This window comes from Salmo salar, chromosome ssa09 (assembly GCF_905237065.1).
Source record: "Salmo salar chromosome ssa09, Ssal_v3.1, whole genome shotgun sequence".
Lineage (NCBI taxonomy): Eukaryota > Metazoa > Chordata > Actinopteri > Salmoniformes > Salmonidae > Salmo > Salmo salar.
Window position 1 is genome coordinate 38479794 of NC_059450.1, and position 8380 is coordinate 38488173.

An 8380-nucleotide genomic window follows, 5' to 3' on the forward strand; every position below is an offset into this window, starting at 1 on the left:
AAAAAAACAAAACAAACCAAAAAACAGTAGCATTAACCATGTCGTAATATGTCGTAACAGCTAACATAACGTGTCATAACCTGTTAATTATACGGTCATAACACTGTCATGACATATTTAATACCTGTTGTGACATATTGTGTTATTTTATGGCTGGTTATGACACCTACATAAGAGTGTCAAAACCCACTAAACCTGCCACGGTAGTTATATTATGTCTGGTTATGACACCTACATTAGATTGTAGAAACCCACAAAACCTTCCACACAAGGCAAAATATTCCATTACACCATAGCCTAGGTGTTAGTATGTTATGTTATATAATACAAAAAAATATTGACCATATTCAATTATCATTGTAATTGTGCACACATTGATGTCAGACATGCACCTACCCCAATGCTCTGTTACTGATGACTGGGATGAATGCAGGAGAAGATTTCAGGAGCAGGACAAGACACCCTCTTTTTGACTGATGACTGACATAAGATCATGTACGTGATAGGCCTATCTGGCTTATATGATTATGATGGTCATAATGCTTCTTGACAGTGTCATAAAGTGTATTTTCTTAGTCCAAGTAAAGTTGCAAAGGATGGTCATAATGCTTCTTGACAGTGTCATAAAGTGTATTTTCTTAGTCCAAGTAAAGTTGCAAAGGATGGTCATAATGCTTTATGACAGTGTCATGAAGTGTGTTTTCTACAAGTTCTTTAAAATATGATGAAAGAAACATGACTGTAAAGAATTTATTACAATAACAAAGGATAATTAAGAAACAAACTTTCAAATGAAAGGAATCTTCTTGGCAGGGACAAAACGAATTGGAATAAATGTGGGTTATGACATTCTGTCACAACCAGCTAGAAAATAACACATATGTCACAACAGATGTAAATATATGGGTCATGACAGTGTTATGACCATATTATGACAGGTTATGTCAGCTGTTATGACATATGACATGGGTGTCAAATAAAGTGTAACCCCAAAAACTATTGTTAAACAAGAAAGACATTCTGAGACTATTATTTGATTACCAGGTCTTTGCTCCTAATACATAAAAGTTAAGTGTTAACTTTAAAGTGGTCTAGTGAAATATTTAGGACTTTAGTTCTGAGTACCGATTCAGATATGATGCATGTTAAATCAATAAGCTGTAGAAAAAAAGGAGGAAGGGAAGCGTTGCTAAGGTACACAATAGTAGGTTTTGGTAGACAGAAGGTGCTCTTTGGTAAAAGGGGTAAATTGGTCATCAAAAAGAAAGGAGGACCAAGGCACTCTTCATATAATTAATCAAAATGCCTTTATTTGTATGGCATGTTCAATAGAAACAAAGATTAAAAACTCTGATGCATTTTGAGGAAGGCCATGCGGACGAAACGCGTAGGAGTTTTTAAACTTTGTTTCTATTGAAAATGCCATACAAATAAAGGTATTTTAATTAATTATATGAAGTGTTTGACTAACCAAGTCATTGGTTCACTTTGTTAGGCATTTCTGACTTATCACCTTGAGTCCCTGCTGCTATTCTAAAATGTATAGTCTATTATCTATTTATTCCATAATGATGATATTTTTGCTACAAAGATAGTGGAGAATGGATTTTAAATGGGCATAATATAAACTCAGCAAATAAAGAAACGTCCTCTCACTGTCAACTGCGTTTATTTTCAGCAAACTTAAACATGTGTAAATATTTGTATTCAACAACTGAGACAAACTGAAGAAGTTCCACAGACATGTGACTAACAGAAATTGAATAATGTGTCCCTGAACAAAGGGGGGGTCAAAATCAAAAGTAACAGTCAGTATCTGGTGTGGCCACCAGCTGCATTAAGTACTGCAGTGCATCTCCTCCTCATGGACTGCACCAGATTTGCCAGTTCTTGCTGTGAGATGTTACCCCACTCTTCCACCAGGTCACCTGCAAGTTCCCGGACATTTCTGGGGGGAATGGCCCTAGCCCTCACCCTCCGATCCAACAGGTCCCAGACGTGCTCAATGGGATTAAGATCCGGGTGCTACGCTGGCCATGGCAGAACACTGACATTCCTGTATTGCAGGAAATCACGCACAGAACAAGCAGTATGGCTGGTGGCATTATCATGCTGGAGGGTCATATCAGGATGAGCCTGCTGGAAGGGTACCACATGTGGGAGGAGGATGTCTTCCCTGTAACGCACAGCATTGAGATTGCCTGCAATGACAACAAGCTCAGTCCAATGATGCTGTGACACACCGCCCCAGACCATGACGACTCTCCACCTCCAAATCGATCCGGCTCCAGAGTACAGGCCTCGGTATAACGCTCATTCCTTCAACGATAAACACGAATTCGACCATCACCCCTGGTGAGACAAAACCACGACTCGTCAATAAAGAGCACTTTTTGCCAGTCCTGTCTGGTCCAGCGACGGTGGGTTTGTGCCCATAGGCAACGCTGTTGCGGGTGATGTCTGGTGAGACCTGCCTTACAACAGGCCTACAAGTCCTCAGTCCAGCCTCTCTCAGCCAATTGTGGACAGTCTGAGCACTGATGGAGGGATTGTGTGTTCCTGGTGTAAATCGGGCAGTTGTTGTTGCCATCCTGTACCTGTCCCGCAGGTGTGTTACATGTGGTCTGCCATTGCGAGGACGATCAGCTGTCCGTCCTGTCTCCCTGTAGCACTGTCTTAGGCGTCTCACAGTACATTGTAATTTATTGCCCTGGCCACATCTGCAGTCCTCATGCCTCCTTGCAGCATGCCTAAGGCACGTCCACGCAGATGAGCAGGGACACTGGGCATCTTTCTTTTGCTGTTTTTCAAAGTCAGTAGAAAGGCCTCTTTAGTGTCCTGAGTTTTCATAACTGTGACCTTAATTGCCTACCGTCTGTAAGCTGTTAGTGTCTTAACGATCGTTCCACAGGTGCATATTCATTAATTATTTATGGTTCATTAGACTGCTAGCAGTATTTACATATAGACTACTAGCTGGCTGTAGCAGTGTCTACATATAGACTACTAGCTGGCTGTAGCAGTGTTTACATATAGACTATGAGCTGGCTGTAGCAGTGTTTACATATAGACTACTAGCTGGCTGTAGCAGCGTTTACATATAGACTACTAGCTGGTTGTAGCAGTGTTTACATATAGACTACTAGCTGGCTGTAGCAGTGTTTACATATAGACTACTAGCTGGCTGTAGCAGTGTTTACATATAGACTACTAGCTGGCTGTAGCAGTGTCTACATATAGACTACTAGCAGTGTTTACATATAGACAACGAGCGGGCTGTAATTGTGTCTACATATAGACAACTAGCTGGCTGTAGCAGTGTTTACATATAGACTACTAGCTGGCTGTAACAGTGTTTACATATAGACTACTAGCTGGCTGTAGCAGTGTTTACATATAGACTACTAGCTGGCTGTAACAGTGTTTAAATATAGACTTCTAGCTGGCTTTAGCAGTGTTTACATATAGACTACTAGCTGGCTTTAGCAGTGTTTACATATAGACTACTAGCTGGCTGTAGCAGTGTTTACATATAGACTACTAGCAGTGTTTACATATAGACTACTTGCTGGCTGTAGCAGTGTTTACATATAGACTACTAGCTGGTTGCAGCAGTGTTTACATATAGACTACTAGCTGGCTGTATCAGTGAATACATATAGACTACAAGCTGGATGTAACAGTGTTTACATACAGACTACAAGCTGGATGTAACAGTGTTTACTAATAGACTACTAGCTGGCTGTAGCAGTGTTTACATATAGACTACTAGCAGTGTTTAGATATAGACTATTAGCTGGCTGTAGCAGTGTCTACATTTAGACTACTAGCTGGCTGTAGCAGTGTCTACATATAGACTACTAGCTGGCTGTAGCAGTGTTTACATATAAACCACTAGCAGTGTTTACATATCGACTACTAGCTGGTTGTAGCAGTGTTTACATATTGACTACTAGCTGGTTGTAGCAGTGTTTACATGTAGACTACAAGCTGGCTATAGCAGTGTTTACATATAGACTACGAGCTGGCTGTAGCAGTGTCTACATATAGACTACGAGCTGGCTGTAGCAGTGTCTACATATAGACTACGAGCTGGCTGTAGTAGTGTCTACATATTGACTACTAGCTGGCTGTAGCAGTGTTTACATATAGACTACTAGCTGGCTGTAGCAGTGTCTACATATAGACTACTAGCAGTGTTTACATATAGACTACTAGCTGGCTGTAGCAGTGTCTACATATAGACTACTAGCTGGCTGTAGCAGTGTCTACATATAGACTACTAGCTGGCTGTAGAAGTGTCTACATATAGACAACTAGCAGTGTTTACATATACATGACTAAAAGTGTTTACATATAGACTACCAGCTGGCTGTAGCAGTGTCTACATATAGACTTGTAGCTGGCTGTAGCAGTGTTTACATATAGACTAGTAGCTGGCTGTAGCAGTGTTTACATATAGACTACTAGCTGGCTGTAGCAGCGTTTACATATAGACTAGTAGCTGGTTGTAGCAGTGTTTACATATAGACTACAAGCTGGCTGTAGCAGTGTTTACATATAGACTACTAGCTGGCTGTAGCAGTGTTTACATATAGACTACTAGCTGGCTGTAGCAGTGTTTACATATAGACTACTAGCTGGCTGTAGCAGTGCTTACATATAGACTACTAGCTGGCTGTAGCAGTGTCTACATATAGACTACTAGCAGTGTATACATATAGACAACTAGCTGGCTGTAATTGTGTCTACATATAGACTACTAGCTGGCTGTAGCAGTGTTTACATATAGACTACTAGCTGGCTGTAACAGTGTTTACATATAGACTACTAGCTGGCTGTAGCAGTGTTTACATATAGACTACTAGCTGGCTGTAACAGTGTTTAAATATAGACTTCTAGCTGGCTTTAGCAGTGTTTACATATAGACTACTAGCTGGCTGTAGCAGTGTTTACATATAGACTACTAGCAGTGTTTACATATAGACTACTAGCAGTGTTTACATATAGACTACTAGCTGGCTGTAACAGTGTTTACATATAGACTACTAGCTGGTTGTAGCAGTGTTTACATATAGACTACTAGCTGGCTGTATCAGTGTTTACATAAAGACTACAAGCTGGATGTAACAGTGTTTACATACAGACTACAAGCTGGATGTAACAGTGTTTACTAATAGACTACTAGCTGGCTGTAGCAGTGTTTACATATAGACTACTAGCAGTGTTTAGATATAGACTATTAGCTGGCTGTAGCAGTGTCTACATTTAGACTACTAGCTGGCTGTAGCAGTGTCTACATATAGACTACTAGCTGGCTGTAGCAGTGTTTACATATAAACCACTAGCAGTGTTTACATATCGACTACTAGCTGGTTGTAGCAGTGTTTACATATTGACTACTAGCTGGTTGTAGCAGTGTTTACATGTAGACTAGAAGCTGGCTATAGCAGTGTTTACATATAGACTACGAGCTGGTTGTAGCAGTGTTTACATATAGACTACTAGCTGGCTGTATCAGTGTTTACATAAAGACTACAAGCTGGATGTAACAGTGTTTACATACAGACTACAAGCTGGATGTAACAGTGTTTACTAATAGACTACTAGCTGGCTGTAGCAGTGTTTACATATAGACTACTAGCAGTGTTTAGATATAGACTATTAGCTGGCTGTAGCAGTGCCTACATTTAGACTACTAGCTGGCTGTAGCAGTGTCTACATATAGACTACTAGCTGGCTGTAGCAGTGTTTACATATAAACCACTAGCAGTGTTTACATATAGACTACGAGCTGGCTGTAGTAGTGTCTACATATTGACTACTAGCTGGCTGTAGCAGTGTTTACATATAGACTACTAGCTGGCTGTAGCAGTGTCTACATATAGACTACTAGCAGTGTTTACATATAGACTACTAGCTGGCTGTAGCAGTGTCTACATATAGACTACTAGCTGGCTGTAGCAGTGTCTACATATAGACTACTAGCTGGCTGTAGAAGTGTCTACATATAGACAACTAGCAGTGTTTACATATACATGACTAAAAGTGTTTACATATAGACTACCAGCTGGCTGTAGCAGTGTCTACATATAGACTTGTAGCTGGCTGTAGCAGTGTTTACATATAGACTAGTAGCTGGCTGTAGCAGTGTTTACATATAGACTACTAGCTGGCTGTAGCAGTGTTTACATATAGACTACTAGCTGGTTGTAGCAGTGTTTACATATAGACTACAAGCTGGCTGTAGCAGTGTTTACATATAGACTACTAGCTGGCTGTAGCAGTGTTTACATATAGACTACTAGATGGCTGTAGCAGTGTTTACATATAGACTACTAGCTGGCTGTAGCAGTGTTTACATATAGACTACTAGCTGGCTGTAGCAGTGTCTACATATAGACTACTAGCAGTGTTTACATATAGACAACTAGCTGGCTGTAATTGTGTCTACATATAGACTACTAGCTGGCTGTAGCAGTGTTTACATATAGACTACTAGCTGGCTGTAACAGTGTTTACATATAGACTACTAGCTGGCTGTAGCAGTGTTTACATATAGACTACTAGCTGGCTGTAACAGTGTTTAAATATAGACTTCTAGCTGGCTTTAGCAGTGTTTACATATAGACTACTAGCTGGCTGTAGCAGTGTTTACATATAGACTACTAGCAGTGTTTACATATAGACTACTAGCAGTGTTTACATATAGACTACTAGCTGGCTGTAACAGTGTTTACATATAGACTACTAGCTGGTTGTAGCAGTGCTTACATATAGACTACTAGCTGGCTGTATCAGTGTTTACATAAAGACTACAAGCTGGATGTAACAGTGTTTACATACAGACTACAAGCTGGATGTAACAGTGTTTACTAATAGACTACTAGCTGGCTGTAGCAGTGTTTACATATAGACTACTAGCAGTGTTTAGATATAGACTATTAGCTGGCTGTAGCAGTGTCTACATTTAGACTACTAGCTGGCTGTAGCAGTGTCTACATATAGACTACTAGCTGGCTGTAGCAGTGTTTACATATAAACCACTAGCAGTGTTTACATATCGACTACTAGCTGGTTGTAGCAGTGTTTACATATTGACTACTAGCTGGTTGTAGCAGTGTTTACATGTAGACTAGTAGCTGGCTATAGCAGTGTTTACATATAGACTACGAGCTGGTTGTAGCAGTGTTTACATATAGACTACTAGCTGGCTGTATCAGTGTTTACATAAAGACTACAAGCTGGATGTAACAGTGTTTACATACAGACTACAAGCTGGATGTAACAGTGTTTACATATAGACTACTAGCTGGCTGTAGCAGTGTCTACATATAGACTACTAGCAGTGTTTTCATATAGACTACTAGCTGGCTGTAGCAGTGTCTACATATAGACTACTAGCTGGCTGTAGTAGTGTCTACATATAGACTACTAGCTGGCTGTAGCAGTGTTTACATATAAACCACTAGCAGTGTTTACATATCGACTACTAGCTGGTTGTAGCAGTGTTTACATATTGACTACTAGCTGGTTGTAGCAGTGTTTACATGTAGACTACAAGCTGGCTATAGCAGTGTTTACATATAGACTACGAGCTGGCTGTAGCAGTGTCTACATATAGACTACGAGCTGGCTGTAGCAGTGTCTACATATAGACTACGAGCTGGCTGTAGTAGTGTCTACATATTGACTACTAGCTGGCTGTAGCAGTGTTTACATATAGACTACTAGCTGGCTGTAGCAGTGTCTACATATAGACTACTAGCTGGCTGTAGCAGTGTCTACATATAGACTACTAGCTGGCTGTAGAAGTGTCTACATATAGACAACTAGCAGTGTTTACATATACATGACTAAAAGTGTTTACATATAGACTACCAGCTGGCTGTAGCAGTGTCTACATATAGACTTGTAGCTGGCTGTAGCAGTGTTTACATATAGACTAGTAGCTGGCTGTAGCAGTGTTTACATATAGACTACTAGCTGGCTGTAGCAGCGTTTACATATAGACTACTAGCTGGTTGTAGCAGTGTTTACATATAGACTACAAGCTGGCTGTAGCAGTGTTTACATATAGACTACTAGCTGGCTGTAGCAGTGTTTACATATAGACTACTAGCTGGCTGTAGCAGTGTTTACATATAGACTACTAGCTGGCTGTAGCAGTGTTTACATATAGACTACTAGCTGGCTGTAGCAGTGTCTACATATAGACTACTAGCAGTGTTTACATATAGACAACTAGCTGGCTGTATTTGTGTTTACATATAGACTACTAGCTGGCTGTAGCAGTGTTTACATATAGACTACTAGCTGGCTGTAGCAGTGTTTACATATAGACTACTAGCTGGCTGTAGCAGTGTTTACATATAGACTA